Below are 16402 nucleotides of genomic sequence, written 5' to 3' on the forward strand. Positions count from 1 at the left end.
GGATTGAGTGCACCCTCAGCAAGTTTACTGACAACACCAAGCTGTGTGATGTGGTCAATACGCTGGAGGGGAGGGATGCCATCCAGAGGGACCTTGACAGGCTGGAGAGGTGGGCCCGTGCAAACCTCATGAAGTTCAACAAGGCCAAGTGCAAGGTCCTGAACATCGGTTGGGGCAATCTCAAGTGCAAATACAGGCTGGGCAGAGAATGGATGGAGAGTAGCCCTGAGGAGAAGGACTTGGGAGTGCTGGTGGACAAGAAGTTCAACATGAGCTGGCAATGCGCACTTGCAGCCCATAAAGCCAACCGCATCCTGGGCTGCATCAAAAGAAACATGGCCAGCAGGGTGAGGGAGGTAATTCTGCCGCTCTACTCTGCTCTCATGAGACCCCACCTGGAGTTCTGTGTCCAGCTCTGGAGCCCCCAACATAAGAAGGACATGGACCTGTTGGAGCGAATCTAGAGGAGGACCATGAAGATGATCAGAGGGCTCAAGCACCCCTCCTATAAGCGTAGGCTGAGAGAGTTGGGGTTGTTCAGCCTGGAGAAGAGAACGCTCCACGGAGACCTTATTTCAGCCTTCCAGTACCTAAAGGGGGCTTATAAGAATGATGGAGAAAAACTCTTTAGCAGGGCCTGGTGTGATAGGACAAGGGGTAATGGGTTTGAAATAGGAGGAGGTAGATTCAGACTAGATAAAAGGAAAACATTTTTTACAGTGAGGGTGGTGGAACACTGGAACAGGTTGCCCAGAGAGGTGGTGAATGCCCCATCCCTGGAAATGTTCAAGGCCAGGCTGGACGGGGCTCTGAGCAACCTGATCTGGTTGGAGATGTCCCTGCTCCTTGCAGGGGGGTTGGACTAGATGGCCTTTGAAGGTCCCTTCCAACCCTAATCGTTCTATCATTCTATGAAGACTGATTAGCAGTGGCTTTCCACTCCCAGGATACTGAGAAGACCTATACCAGGTGTCTGACAGGCAATTCAACCCAAATTTAACAACAATCTGGCTTTTTAGTAATGCCTCAGCTTACCTCTTAGAAATCTCGGGCATTTTGCCCCTCATATGATACAGAATACTGGGGGACAGGTAGAAGAAAATCAGTTGCACAAGGCAAAAGTTACATTTAGATCTGACTAAACCAACACCAGCTAAATATACTAAGCCTGTACTTCATCTAGGTTGCACTAATTATTTCAGAGTTGAGAGAAGCTAGTTCTGAAACAGAGCACATATATACCAAGGCCTTACACTGCATTGTGACACTTGCTGCTAGACTGTTAGAACTCTGCTTGGTCATCACATGTCTTATTTATACAACGCTAACTGCACACAAATGAGGTGCAGCAATCCCTTTGGGCATGGATGCACCCCTCTCTTAACCAAGAACAAGCTGTTACTACATGCTGCAAGTTGTTCAGGTACCAAGTCATACAGCTGGTAGGGAAGGCAGCGGCATGTAGGCAGACAAATAAAATAATGTAATTTGGAGTACCTACTTTCCTGTGTAAAGGGCATATTTATTTACTTAATCCTTTAATAAGAAGGTAAGATGAACTTCTGCCTTTACTGAAGGCTATTTAAAGCAAATTTCTAATGGCTCTTGCAAGCTCCAGGGAGTCAGAATTCAAGTCCTGGGAAGAGTGATATGTTGCTTAGTGTGGTTTACCACCCTTCAGAAATTTAAGAGGAGGTGACAAGCTGTAGAGTCCAGGACAGACACCTGCAGTGCTGACAAAAACCTCTACTCAATCATTAGACAAACAAACAAAAACCCCCAAACTCAAACCAACCAAACAAAAATATAAAAACACAACTACAAAAAACAAATCCCCACCAACTCAGAAAACAAAACCAATATAAAGATGGTCAGAATCCAAGCCACAGAAATAAGTGGCCAGGTACTCCTGATATCCTTAGTGTCAGCAAGGCGAGCAGAAACTAAGGTCAGTTTTTTTGTCCTGAGTGCAAATCCAAACCACATCCAGAAAAAAAAAAATTCCCCCTATAAAACTGTAACAATGCATTAGGATTGTTTTAATTTAAGGCATAGTGTGGTGCTCTCTTCTCTTTTAAGAGTCCATACTGCTTTAACAGAGATAGGCTCTGTAGAGAGAGAAGGAAGCAACATACTTCAGCTCCCTAAATTACAGAAGAGCACATGGCCAGAGACAGCACACTCCAGAAATTTAAGAGGGAACTTGCATTCAAGGAGGGCATCCACATCTGTGTTGCTGCTTCAGTGCTGAAGAAGAAGAAAGAAGAAATTAATGGATAATGCAGGGCCTGTTCCACACACTTGCTGGATATAGCTCACATGGGAAAGAACAGAAATATCATAACCATAATACTTTGAAACACAGTCCCAGCAAAAGGCACGTACAGTAACTTCTAGAAGTAAGATGATATTACCAAACTGGCATTCCTTCTTTTCCTCTGTGTGTGGGTGCTACCTGGATTCACCAGCAGTGTGCTCCTTCTGGCTGCAGAAGCAGTGGGGCAGCGTACTTGGGCTCCGAGGAAGAAGCCCACGGAAATCCTTACTGAAGGAAATTGTTCAGCTGTTCACCAACAGCTACAAAGATCCATATTAGAAACAGTTCATCAACACTCCTATTGCTATAGTCCTATGCTTCCTAAGTTAAACCACGTCCTTCGGGAAAATGAGATTGTTGTTGTTTTGTTTAAGTTCTCTCAGAACACTAAATATGGGTTATCCTAGAGTAATTCAAATTAAACAGATATATTTTCTTAAACAGAAATCCTACCACAGACACTGCTGTTAAACTCTTGCCATTTCTGAAAAGACCATAATCTATTCACTTTAGAGAACAAAAGTGGGAGGGTAGAGCCAATTTTGCATGGGAAGAGAAGAAAGGCCTAAACAACAATAAAAAAAAAAATGCACCCGATCAGTAAACCAAAACTCTCCAAATCCAACACATTAGCAGCTTGCAGTAGAACAGTTAACTTTTAGTAGTCACCAGGATCCCAGGTTAGTGGCTGCTGATTAAGAAGTTCACAACTCCCGGAGTGAGCGTTTCAGACCATCTGAAACAAGGTAGATGGTTTCAGCCAGGGTGCCAACACAGGCTGAAAGAGGATTACGTCTTATAGTGAAATCTCAAATTAAAAATAAATAAATAAATAAAGAGATTGTGAATACCTGAAAAAATCTAGAGAGACTCTTAATCTCCTAATCTGCCTTGCATTTTGGCTGTTACGTTCCCAGTGACTTGCTATCCTACAAGATGAACCAAGTGCTGCTTTAGAACTTGATTAAGCCTAATAAATATAGCTTTTGCTAATCACCTTTCTTATGCAGAGAAGATATAGAAAAATTTCTTACACGTTTTTCCAGACACCAAAATATTCTTCTTGGGCTTTCCATGGAAAGGCTGTCACTTACTAGACACCTGGAAACAGCCATTGGCTCCGTGGTCAAACTTAGCATTCATGCCCTCAGAGTGCAACAGAGTTTACCAATATAATCAGCATCTTGGTACACGTGCTGCCTTTGGAAAGCAACAACCTCTCACCCCAGGAAGTACAATGAACTGCTATTTCTGTTCTTTTTCCTAGAATATTACAATAATAAATGCAAGAAGCCAGAATGAAACAAAATTAACATGTTGAAACACTGTAGTTGACAGCTACTAATGACACCTTTCCCATAGCTGACAAAACAACCAAGATTAACTTTGAATCACTTAATCCATATCTCTCTCAGCAGTAATTAATAGAGTGTAATTATTGGAGGCTATGACTACTGCAAATCAGATCAGAATCAGGACTATTGCTTTAGTAAATAGATGACACTAACAAAATGGTACATCTGCCATGGAAGGATAACACCCAGTATACACAGCTCCTCTTCTGCCCAGTATATCCACTCAAAACCAAAATAATATTATTTTCCCTGTCATAGGATCTCAGAGTAGATCAGTTATGACTTCTTATACCCCAGCTTAATATGCCTGATTTCACAGGAGTTTCTCCCCTTCTGTACGTGGTAAGAAGTAGCGTGACTCCCAAGTCAGACTAACGTTACATGATGTTACAAACAGAAGTTGTGGCGCTTTTTTCTATGGGCATTAGGACTCTTACAGGCTATCTGCTCAGGAGAAGGACTTTCAACCTGCATTGCCAGTGGATAAGCTTACACTCTTTGTCTTCAATTAATCCATTTCAATTGGACAATTACCCTAAAATGACCTGCACCAGAGGACTGGTATCAGGAAGAGGAGAGAAAAATGGACAAGTAGCTAGCGGAAATGAGAGGAAGAGAGTGATCTTGATTAGCTGATATCTGAACATCAACAAGCCATTTGAGGTTTAATAGTAACAGAAGTCATGCATTCAAGATTAAATTTTAAAGGCTAAATCACATCATCCAAACTTTCAGGAGGGAAGATCATGCTCAGAAACAGTAATAAGTTTTACAGGTCAGAAGAGTCAATCAGCTGAACCTCATCCTCTTGTGCTGTACTCACAAGGGGCTACTGCAATGCTCTGCTGCATAAGAGGGTACTGACAAGGGAAAGGGAAGGTCCAGTAATTCTGTATTTGGCAAACGCCATGTCCAGTCCTGGCAGCCACAATTCCGGGAGGATGCCACTAAACAAAAGACTGTTTTAGAAGAGCCACAAGACTGATACTATCACTTATGTTTGCTAGAATTAAACTTAGACAAAGCAAGGTAAGAAAGAGAATGTACCTTTTTGTAACAGCAGTAACTATTTACCAAGGCTTCTGGTGGATTCTCTATTATTTGAATTTTTATTTTAAAAAAATAATATTTTTTTTTCTCCTAAAAACTGCCCATTGTCTAATTCAAACAATTCAGGTAGCACCAGGACTCATACTGACACAGAACTGGGTAGCAATTCAGGAAAGGCTCACAGCTTGTCAAAGACAGGTTTCCAATGGTCTGTTCTGGCTTTTATCATTCAAGACATGAACAGTACTTTTTTCCTAAATACACGACATTTCCTCTTAAGAATTAAATATTTTGGAAAGCATTTCTGTCTAGGGAAAGCCATGCTAATTTTTTAGAGCCTTTCCGTCCACAGATTATGTTTTCTTGGCCATCAAGATGATTATAAAGGTGGAAAGGGCAAATCTCCTGGAAGTTATCAAAATAGAGCTCTCATCTAAACTGTTATGTTTGGAAAGTTCTTGTCTTTCAGCACAAACCAGAAAAAAAAAATATAGATATCTATGTTTGAAACTACTTCAAATCCTGCATGGAGAACTGAATAATTTCCTGTCAAATTGCCATGAACAGTTTGAGATCTGCAAGATTTAAAAGCTGTTTCTCCTCTGACGCTGTGCAAGCAGAAGGGCACACATTTCACAGCAACTTAGCCTATTCAAAGTGAACATGGAAAACTAAACATTTTAAAGTACAACTTTGTAACTAGGGTATCTCAAATTCATGAACGAGCAGAGGCCAGTATCCAACTTCAGATACTCAGTTTTGAAGAAAAGCACAATGAAAAAAAAAAAAAAAAGAGACATGTCTTCATTCACGTTTATTCAAGAGAAATTGAGACAGTTCTTGATTTTGATAATACTCTAATTTATTTTCAGGGCACACCTCCTATATATTGTTACTACTGTAAAACTTGACTTTGGGACCACATTTGTTCTTTCAGGATATTAACTCATGAACTACAAACTTTGAAATTATGAAAACCCAGTAACTACTGACAGCTACCTCATCAAATACACTAAAAGAACACACTGAATCAGAGCACCTAAAAAATTATCTGGTACTATTTCAGACAAGGATCTTCAATGTACACACACACACACACACACAGAGCTACTCCTACTTCTGCAGACACCACACAGTTTCATTACAGAGAGAATACACACAATTTCTTAGATTATGCCTTTTTAACATGTCCACCTACCCCTCAGAAGTCTTTGAAGCTTCCACTTTAAAGCTTATTTTCAGAGTTTATAAATATCAGACTTTGTAATTCAAGGCAACATTTTCGGTCCTTCATCTGCAACAATCTGTATATGTTTGTTTATCAGGAGGATTAGAAAGACATGGGAGAATTCTAACCAAAGTCACTAATGAGTGACTAATGAGACAAAAACAAAATGCTACTTCCCTGCTCTACCATAATGCCCTTTACTCCTATGCATGCACAACCCACCAAAATCCACAGCCTGGCTGTTCTGGCAAGTTCTGGCACTTCTGTTCTTCTAAAGCTAGACCTGACATTCAAATTTGTATCTGGGAACATGTCTTTTCCTGCCACTGTGAATTAACAGTCAATTTTAAGGTGTTTAAACTGTGCAATTTTTGCAAGATTCAGTAGCTTAGTGTCTGTCAGCTAAAGTGTCCCCAAATCCCCTCTCTATTAAAAATACCACCTCTCCTGCTTACATTGCTCTATCCCCACAAACAACTCAGCAGGAAGGAATAACCATCAACCCAAATTCAGAGGAAGGACAGAACATCTGCATAAGATCTAGGGATATGGCACCAAGAGGTGAAGGACAGTGGAAGTGGGGAAGGGATTGACTCTTATGCATAGATGGAAGGGAGAAAGACATGTAAGCAGGCCTGATGCAGGAAAATTAGCTGGAATTTAGCAAAAGGAGTTAATTTCATGTTTAGATTGCTCATTTGTGCACTGAAGCCTGCTTCTTTCCTTACAGATTCTTCAGTTCTATGCAGATTGTATCTTTGTATTTTACAAGATTACTTGAATACCAGATCTAGATTTCAATGGATATACTGTTCCAGCAGCGTCAAAAAGCTTCCAACTTCTCTGTTCTTGCTTCATTAGATGCTACTCCTGCCTCTTCCTCCTATAAAGGTTGTCAGAGCATATCCCAGCAATCCAACTGTTATACCATGCCACAAAACACCTTATTTACAATGCATATTTCTCTGGCAAAGTAGAGGTACCGTTGTAGCTGTCTGCAGCATAGACTACGTTATTGCTCATTGCTTTCTTTTGCAGATGTGGGTTTTATTTTTATCATCACAAATTCCTTTAGGAACTCCTACAGATTCCTAACCTACTTGGGCTCTTGCTATTGTAACTTTTCTTCTTTGGGACTAGAAATATGTATTTTTAGGAGAGCTGTACAGCCCACTCTGCCATAAAATGGTTGACTTTGTTGTCTTTGCTGTTGACCTTAGTGGATCTTATCTAAAAGACTCTGGAAGGAGAGATGGGTATTCATGATGCCTGAGGGTGCATATAGACAAAACCAGAAGAAATATAGCTTCCTTCCCCACTAAAATCATACCATGCAAGTGAGGGAGGGACATACAGGAATAGAGCAGCTGCCATACAAATTACTGGTCTGCTTAGTCCACTATCTTGTTCCTAACAATAGATTTTCTATTCAGTCTGTATGACTTCTCTGTACCAGTAATTACTTTGCACATCATTAATAAGAAACAAGTTAGATCAGACATAGCATTAACAATCAAACATTTTTATTTAAAGTTTTCTTAAAACTGACTAGATTCTACAATTTACTTCTAGGCAAAATGACCAAACTGAGCAACATATTACCATAAATTCGTATTATTATAGCATCAGAAGCCCTAATCACAAGCCTAGTGATTAGTACATTAAGAATTATGCAGACATAAAATTACAACAAAATCTCACAAAAGACAGTTCTTCAGTTGTTGCATCTTTTGCAGCAGGGAATATTGTTAGCTTTGCAACAGAACCGTAACCGTTGTGAGTATCACCTCCCTCCTATTTCACCTTTCCACTCCAAGTGTTTGGACTGAAATAAAATACAATTCCATATGCCATATATACAGCCTATGCGTGGACACACTGCTTCATTCTCTACCTCCAAATTCCTGTCTGGTTTTTAAACAACCACGCAGAAAAGACCCCCAGGTACACTGCATCTTACCCTCTTATGAACTGTGGTTATTCTTCCAAGGTCATCTGCTAGACAGCCACAAGCAAGAAAAGAACCAGCTTAAACTTGATGAAGAGCAGTAATCTTTTGTATCTAGAGCAGGAACAAGTGAGCTGCATCTGACATGCAGGACAATCAATGGCACTATTCTTTCCTTGTCCCTCTTCCACTCCCCATGTAGCTCTCCTACTGTTCAAGTCTTCCTCAAGTTGGGCTAACCCCTAACATTATTTGTGGGAGCCACACATCTTTAATAGAAGGGAAGCGCTAAACACTACAGAGCCACATATCGTCCTCCAAATTAATACAGACAAGTCATGCAAAAGCTAAAGAAAGGTGCCTTTGCAAGGACCACAGCACTGGGCAGAAATGGTATGGCTGGCCTTTACATCAAGCTACAAAAGGCAGAACCTGCATTTTTCTTTACTTTCACTGTGGCACATGCAGCTTTTAGTGACAGAGATGCTTCTGGTTTTATTCTTTGTAGTTACAGAAACATATAGTCTCAAAGAACCAACAAGTCACATTAATGCTTCAAATGATAGGGAGCTTGTAAAATTAATATTGATTAAGCTATCATTTGAAATCTAAACATTGAGAAGATTGGCCTAACCATTCTCTGGAGATAAATTTTAACCAAACTGAAACTATGCTTCCTATCTAGTTCCCAAAAGATAGTTTATCAAATAGTCAAAAAATAAAGACCAAAAAGTAATACTGATGAGCATTCCCCAACAGAATTCATCATTAAAAGCAGTGGTAAGAGCACCTGAACAAGATGCTGTTCCTTAACGGCAGTCTGTCACTTTGAAGACAGGATATTTACTGTGTGCATCTCGAGCATGGAAAAGGGGACAGAAAAAGCAAAACAAAACATTCACCTTAAGCTCCACCACATCTTGGACTAATCTTTCCCTGAGTTTCAAACCTAATTTACCCAATCTTATACATAAACAGAATTAAAGTCAAACTAAATCAAAGTATACACCAAATCATATTAACTGAGGCAAACTGGAAAATACTTAGACCTTCATGAAAAAGATGTATGTATACACATGATTTAGGGTTTAGTTAACTAGAACTGGAGATACACATAGAAGGACGAAAGAATGGAACTTGTTTCTGATCATAATATCTTGATGAATACAATTTAAAAGGTTAGATGTAGTAGGTATTCAAATGAAGAGAAACACTCAAAAATTGTTCTGGTATCACAAAGGTTTTTTTTTCTTAAGCTTCTAAATTACCTCAGTATTGATTTTTGTAAAATTTAAAAGCTTTCTTAATGAGAAGAATCCATTAGTGCTGTCACACACTTCTTGACAATATAAATGAAATAAGGGAAGAAATAAACAAAAAGGCAAGAATGTAAATGTGGAGGAAAAACCCCCATCAACACTGGCATTCTGTTCCTGTACATCACTTGCTATTAGTGCACCACTCAAGCCCTGGAAAAAAACAAACAAACAAAACACTACTACCCAGGAGCTGACCCAGTCATATAGCTTGAAAAAACCACTTTCTTAAAAGTCAATAAGGAGCTTTACTAGAATAGGAGAAATAGAGAAAGTTTCAAAGCAACAAGATCCATCAGCCTCTTCTTCACTAAAGACTGAAGCCTCAAGTCTTGTCTGCCATCTCCTTCCTGCTTCTTCTTTGCTTCCTGCTGAAGATTTGAAACAGTATTACTCATGCTCTTGCAGGTATCAGGGTTTCTTCTTGTGAAGATCATGACAGAGAGCTTTGCCAGCTAGAAAGCTAGTTTCACAACCTCTTTGGAGAAATGCTTCATAGATGCTGACTGTGGTGGCAGCAAAGCACCTTTGATCTTCCTTGCAGAGTATCATTGAGAATTCTGAACCCCATAATTAGAAATATCACATGTGGAACACTAAGGTTGCAAAGTCAAAGAACACAAAGTTAGGAAATCCCAAGATTACATTACTTGTGCAACCATTATTTGGTTCCTTCACCATCTGCATTACACTGTTGCCCAGCACCACCCAAAAGGACTTCGACAGAGCAGGACCTTCAGCTTTAGCCCAGAATTTCAAACAGATACTCTTTTTGTTACTTCTCACCTCATTCACCCCATATACTGTTTGAGGCAAGAGAGGTATGAGAAATAACGTGACCATCATGCACTTTCTTTATATATTTTTATATATATATGTATGTGTGTGTGTGTATATACACATATATATATATATGTATATGGTATATGTATCACCATTTCCTACAGGCATTTCCCAACTTATGGATACTTGCTTTTACCACCATAACAGGCTTTAGGGTTTTGGGTTTGCTTAACTTTACTGTTATACTGCACAGACTTTTTAAAAAGTTAACTGAAAAAAAAAATAATTCAGATTAACCGTTTGCTTTTATTTGCTATTTTATGGCAGTATCTAATATTCTAATATGAAAAAAAAACCAAACATTTGGAATGAAGACTCAACACCTGTTTCCTTTGCTTAAGGCACAACACAAATATTCAGATACACATAAAATTTCTACAGCAAAACAGTGAGAACTGGACTTGAAACACCTGGTATTTCAAAAGGACAGAATAAAAAAAAAATACACAAGCCCTACATTTTAGATCCTCCCAGCAAATACATGAACAAAGTATTTATTTTTAGAAAGTTCTCTACAGATGACTAAAAAAAAATGAATTGCCATCTAAATAAGTTTGCAGACCTGACTAAGCAAGTCATACCCAATTTCAGTGACCACAGCTCATCATCAGCACTTGTATCTCTACAGGTCAGCTGCTGTTTACATGTAACCTCAGAAAAGTTCACTCAGCTCATTCAGAATGAGCCCCAGCACAAAAACCCACTGTACCAGTCCATTTAATTTCTTATCTAACTCGTTCCCTGTTGACCTTTATGATAGAAATCAGAGCAGTGTATCAGACTTAGTGAGCTTTCTTCTATTATTCAGTGTGAGTAAACAACATTAACGCAACATTTACATAGTTAAGTTGTTTGTTGTTGTCCCACACATAGTGGGGGTTGAAACCCTTAATGTGGTTCCCTGGCATTCATGAGATACTAGTCATCAAGTTTTAAGAGTATTGCACAACTTGCATAATCTTAAATAGAAATATAACAGTATTTCAAATTACTTTTGCTAAACATACATTTCGGTAAAACGGTCTCACCTAAAAAGCTACTATGGTCACAAAGATAGGATTTAGTTTGAGTATTCAACTATGGCTTCCACGTTTTCAGAGCTTTGAGTATTGAACTGTGCTACTCCAATGTAGGCTCAGCCTCTAAATGGCCTGCAAATGGCTTATCTCCTCCCTTTAAAGAAAACGAACTCAACACAACCAGAAAGGAGGAAAAATACATTCAACAGTTCACTAGCCTCTCGAAAGAAAAATCTCATAGTTGCTTACAAAAATTATTAACTAACTGTGCTCTTGTGGGCAAGTGGCAGAACCATGAGACAAACATTTGTTTCTACACCTGATTATTTACTCCATAAATGTCAACGAAACCCAAGTAAAGGTATAAATATATCTTGTCACCCTGGCCAACTCTGTCCATTTGCAATCATCTCATTTCATCTCGGCAGTTTTCTGAAGCATTATTGCATCTTGACTTAACCCTTAAACTATGAGGAAGCTACTCTTCTTGTCAGCCAGTTCCAGCTGCTCCTGTTACACTCATCTCCCCCGCTGGATCAATGTCTTTGCTCAGTAACATTATGAATGTAAAACCAGGACATGGTAAAATATTGTAAGTAATGCTTATCCTAATGAAAGTCATCCAGAAATCTTTCTTAATTAACAAAGCACTAGAAATAGATCCCTTCTTCAGCATGAACTTTACCTGAGCTTGTACTCCGTAGTTGCACCTCATTCTGCCATCCTGGTTCACAAATAACCCTCCCCTGCGTAGGTGGTGCTTCAAATCCGCTCTCACTGCTCTGCCCAGACACATCCATAAGCACCAGCTAGCTGCTTTCACTGGCTAGCTGATCTGCTTTGCAGTGAGAGGAAATAATTTAAAAACAATCCCTCATCCAACACCTGAATACAATTCTCCCCACATCCCCATTTAAGTTCAGACTAGAGTTTATTTGAGAAATTCACCTTGCTTATCACACAAAACAAACCAACCACAGGATATACCTTCAGCCAGCTGCCACCCTGCTGTGGGGATATCATGGCTCTGCAGCATGGCTGTGCCTCTTAGGCACAGACCACCCAATTAGGAGAGAGAGGCAGCCAGTTCTCCTCGAGATGGTTCAGATCTTGAGGAAATATATTTACTCTCCATTGGCTATGATAAAGAGGAAAACAAAAACAAAAACAAACGTAAAGAAGTGATGCTTTTAGTGATGCTTTTTAATTGGTTGGCTTGGGTTTGTTTTCCAAAAAGTAACATTTGAGTGCAGGAGGGTGAAAGCCTGTGGTGTTTTAATCATTATGAAAGGCAAAAATGGGCACTAGGTGACCTAATCCACAGCAATTCTGCCAGCAAGGGTGAGAAATAGGAGGAAGAACTGGTCAAAGAGGATGGCTGAGCCCCTGGGACACAGCCTCACTGGCAAGAAGTGAAGGAGAACTTGATAGCAAATTCTGCATGGCACAGGCAATCGTGTTTTTAAATGCCAGTTCCCTCTTCTACTCCAAACTATTTCTCAAGACCTGGGCAGAGGACCAGAACTTCTCCTGTAAGAAGTCACCTCGCTCAGAAGACTGTAAACCAAAGCAGCATACCTAATTACGAAAAGCTGAGAGCAAAACATGTTTTGCCATGAACCATGGCTTTCTTTCGTTACTGTAAAGCTGATATAAGTGGTTTGGAACAGTTTTAGATGCCTCTTTGAAGTCAATGTGACATTTAGCCACAGCAGTCAAACGGATGGTGCAGAGCCACGCTGCCCCAGGGAAAGAGTGGCTCTGGGCTGCCTCTTAGGTGATATCCATCTCTTTCCTTTCCAAAATTCACCCAGGCCACCTCCTGGTGATTCTGGCTGGCTTTACCAGTCACCTAAGAGAGGTAGAACCACAGAGGTAGTTTCTGCAGCCTGATTTTCACTTCTGTGGATGCACAAGGTGCTCCCAGGAGAACAGGAACTGCAATTATCTTTAATCTGAGGAGGAGATAGGCCCCGTTGTTTCCTTCCCAGATACCGCTGGCTTGTGCTGAGGCCAGGAAAAATTGTTCCCTTCAGTACTATCCTACCGACCAAAGAACCTGCTCAGTTCCTCCCCTCTGCATGCTGTAATAAAAATAAAACGTTCAAAGCAAGGTGTGCCTTGAACACAGGAGTTCTCTTACTTTTCTGAATGCTTCTTGTGAAAGACTATTTTTAGCATGCCATAGAGCTAAAGTAAATCTTAGCGCTAACTCTAAAAAAGGCTGGACCTTTTCAGTACAAGACACTTTAAAAATAAATCCTTGTGACAGTAATCACCTGCTGATACATGCTTTTATGTTTAGCCAGCTGCTGAGATGCCACATCTGTCGCTTCTTGCTTCCAGAAATGTGCTTTCCTTTTCTGTAGGGAAGGAGAAAACTCTGCTCCTGGAATTGCACTGCGCATCGAGATGCCTTTTTTGGTATCTCTGTCATTCCTCTAAACATCTGAGCCACGGCACATGGATTATAAGATTTCTGGTACTGTGCGTCTTAAGATTTGTTCAGCTTTAGACTTTCATACCTTAAAGCCTCTGGTTGGTTTTTTTTCCCCACACTTTGATGAACAATATTACATATTTATAACCTGTATGTAACTGAAAATAATGGTCTATGCATGAGTAATTTCACTCCTGGGAGCTCTCCTTGCCTTCCTCGCTCAAATATTTTTTCAAAGCAAAGTAAGAGATCAGAATCATATTTGTTACGTTAAACATTTCATAATAAGCCCTCTTCCTATTTTTAAAATGTAACAGCAATCTACCGTGACGCAAGTCCTAAATTAATTACTTCCTCTATTTTGGTCGCTTTTTAATTTCATCTGAAAATAAATCAAGTCCCTCTTATTAATCTACTGCCCGCATTTCTTCACCGGCACCCCAATACAAATTCTCGTTCGGCTTCCCGACTGGAGCTCGCTGTTCCACCACCGGCTCCGCACCGGGCCGCCGCCTTCCTCCCAGCCCCGGCCCTGCAGCCAGCGGCCGCGCGTCCAAGCGCACGCTTATTTTCAAACCCGCGCACAAAAAGGGGACATCCCGCACAAAAAACAAAACAAAACAAAAAAAAACACAAAAAAACGGTCCGCGCTGCTCCGGGGCGATGGAGGCACGCCTTCTGCCTCCGAGACAGAGCATAAAATCAGCTGTGTCAAAATAAGCAGCGAAGACAATTCAGAGCGATCGTAAGGGGGGGAGTTTCAGTGATGCAGACAGACCACGAGCCGGTCTTCGCAACGCGACTGCTCCGGCATACCCCCCCCCCCCCCCCCGGCAGCCAAACACGAGGATTCACGCATGGACACTCTCCCTGGCCACCTTGAAACGCCTCCCCGCCCCCCGAGCGGGCGCGGTGCGGCCCCGCCGCCGCTCCGCAGGGGAAGCGGATCCGCGCCGGGCCCCTCGCCTGCCCCCGGCCGCGCAGCCCGGCGCTGGGGGCCCGCCCCGCTCCGCGCCCGCGCCGCTCCCCGACTTACGGCGCTGCCGGCTGCTCCCCCGCCGCTCCTCCCTCGGCGGCGACCTCCCTCCCGCCGCAACGGAGCCGGGAGGGCAGCGGGGCTGCCCCTCCGCGACTCGGGGCTGAGCGCCGCACCTGTGAGCGCCTGTCAGCGCGCGGGCGAGCGGGCGGGCGGCGGCGCCCCGTGTGGCGGGGGCGCGGCGCGGGGCCGCGGGCGGGAGGCGCGGGGAGGCGGCGCCGCCGGCGGGGCTGCGGGCCGGGAGGGCGGGCTGCAGGGAAATCCTGGCACCGCGGAGCACCGCCCGGGAGGCGGGCGGGCAGGCCGGTAACCACCGCACTCACAATAAACGGGGTTTTTCCCCCCGTTTTTTGTTTGTTGGTTTTTTTTTTTTTTTTTGAGCTCGTTGCGGGGAGCGCCGGGCGGCCCCCTCACCCAGCAGCATCCCGCTGAGCCCCCGAGGTGGGCAGCCTCCCCCCTTCCCCTGAGCACGTCCAGCTCGGAGAGGTGCTGGAAAGCCGATGATTTCCCACCCAAGCCCTCTTCCCCCTCACCTCCTCGGCGCCCCGATCTGCCCAGGGCAGGGCCTGGCTTTCAGCCCGTTCTCCGCAGCGGCGCCCGCCGCTCTCCTGCCTTCTCCCTTCCCTCCATTCCTGACGAGTTTTAAAGGAGCACTGGGGCTTTCGCGGCTCCTCGCTCCGCGATTCGCAGGTAAACGGCAAATGCTGCCGGAGCTGGGCAGGGGCGCCTCCCCCCGCCCAGCGGCGCGGAGGTGCTGCGCAGGGCGCGGAGCATCCAGCATCACCTCCGCGGGACCCGCCGGGGCCCAGAGCCCTTTAACGGCAGATTTCAGGGCACCTGCTCATCTGTTTTATACAAGGGAAACTGCCTTGCCCTGAACGTTAAAAGGGCTCAAAATAGCTGTTGGCAGCCCAGCAGGTGACTGATTAGGAAGCCCATAAACACTGAGCTGATGTTAAATTTTTTATGAGTTCCTCGGTTAATCCAGCTAGAGACCCCGGTATTGTTTCACTTCTCCCGGTGACATCCTCCCCCAGGTTTCTGTTGGCAGGTACCTGAGCTCAACGCTGCCTCTGACACTTTTACCCAAGGGTCGCTTTTCAAAACGTTCCGTTTGGCACTGCCGTACAGGCACTGCGTGTGCATTTATTGAAATATTAAATGAGGTACATACCTTACTCAGGCTAAGGTATTTTTACAAATATTTGCATAATTTTCATTATGTATGGCATTTTTTAAGTCCATGTAAACAGTGGATGCATTGTATATAACTGTATACTCGGTTAAAAAATATGTTTACCTATCCACATCCGGGTGAGCTAATTTTCCCCTTTGCTCTCTTAGCATTCTTAGCGTTGGGGCACTTTAATGTTAAAGCACTTTACCGCTGGGCAACTGTAATTTCTTTTCTATCAATACAGTGCTCAAATTCAGAGAACATTTTCATTTCAAGGTGTTGAGTCTGTGATGTTCAGCATGCCTGCAGATCGCTGTGCCCTTTCACATACAGGGTGAAGTCTCTGGGCAGGAAACATCAGGTCACACGCAGAAGTTTACACCCTGATCCTCCTATCTGAAATAGAACTTACGCAGAACATACTGCCCTTTCACATGGAGTTTCTCATCACTGAAGTATTTTCAATTTGATGGAAATCCTTTTAGCCATTTGATTTACAGAATATCGTTTAAAAAAAAACACCTAAGCCCTCCATATGTCAGCTTAATAATAGCTGAGGGTGAAGTTGCTTGCTCCGTTGGAGCAAGGGCTTTGTGCAAACCATCTCTCCCTGTGCCCAGTGTGTGGCCCCCCAGCTGGGAGCAGGCACCGACCAAGCAGGTGGTTGGAGGGA

The 16402-nt window shown here is 42.7% G+C and overlaps 1 protein-coding gene across 2 annotated transcripts in view; it reads right to left on the reverse strand.

Annotated features, from left to right (window-relative positions):
• CDC42EP3 (CDC42 effector protein 3) overlaps positions 1 to 15375 on the reverse strand; it is a 29642-nt gene extending 14267 nt beyond the window's left edge. The window contains exon 1 of one of the 2 annotated variants that reach the window (XM_086745436.1): positions 15086 to 15375. The gene's annotated coding sequence lies outside the window, so the exon portion shown is untranslated. Of the gene's footprint in view, positions 1 to 14552; positions 14720 to 15085 lie in introns of those variants that run through there. The other variant, XM_086745437.1, reaches the window with a different exon arrangement.
• Between the last annotated feature and the right edge of the window lie 1027 nt (positions 15376 to 16402).

This window comes from Chlamydotis macqueenii, chromosome 3, assembly GCF_036417535.1.
Source record: "Chlamydotis macqueenii isolate bChlMac1 chromosome 3, bChlMac1.mat, whole genome shotgun sequence".
In the NCBI taxonomy this organism is placed as follows: domain Eukaryota; kingdom Metazoa; phylum Chordata; class Aves; order Otidiformes; family Otididae; genus Chlamydotis; species Chlamydotis macqueenii.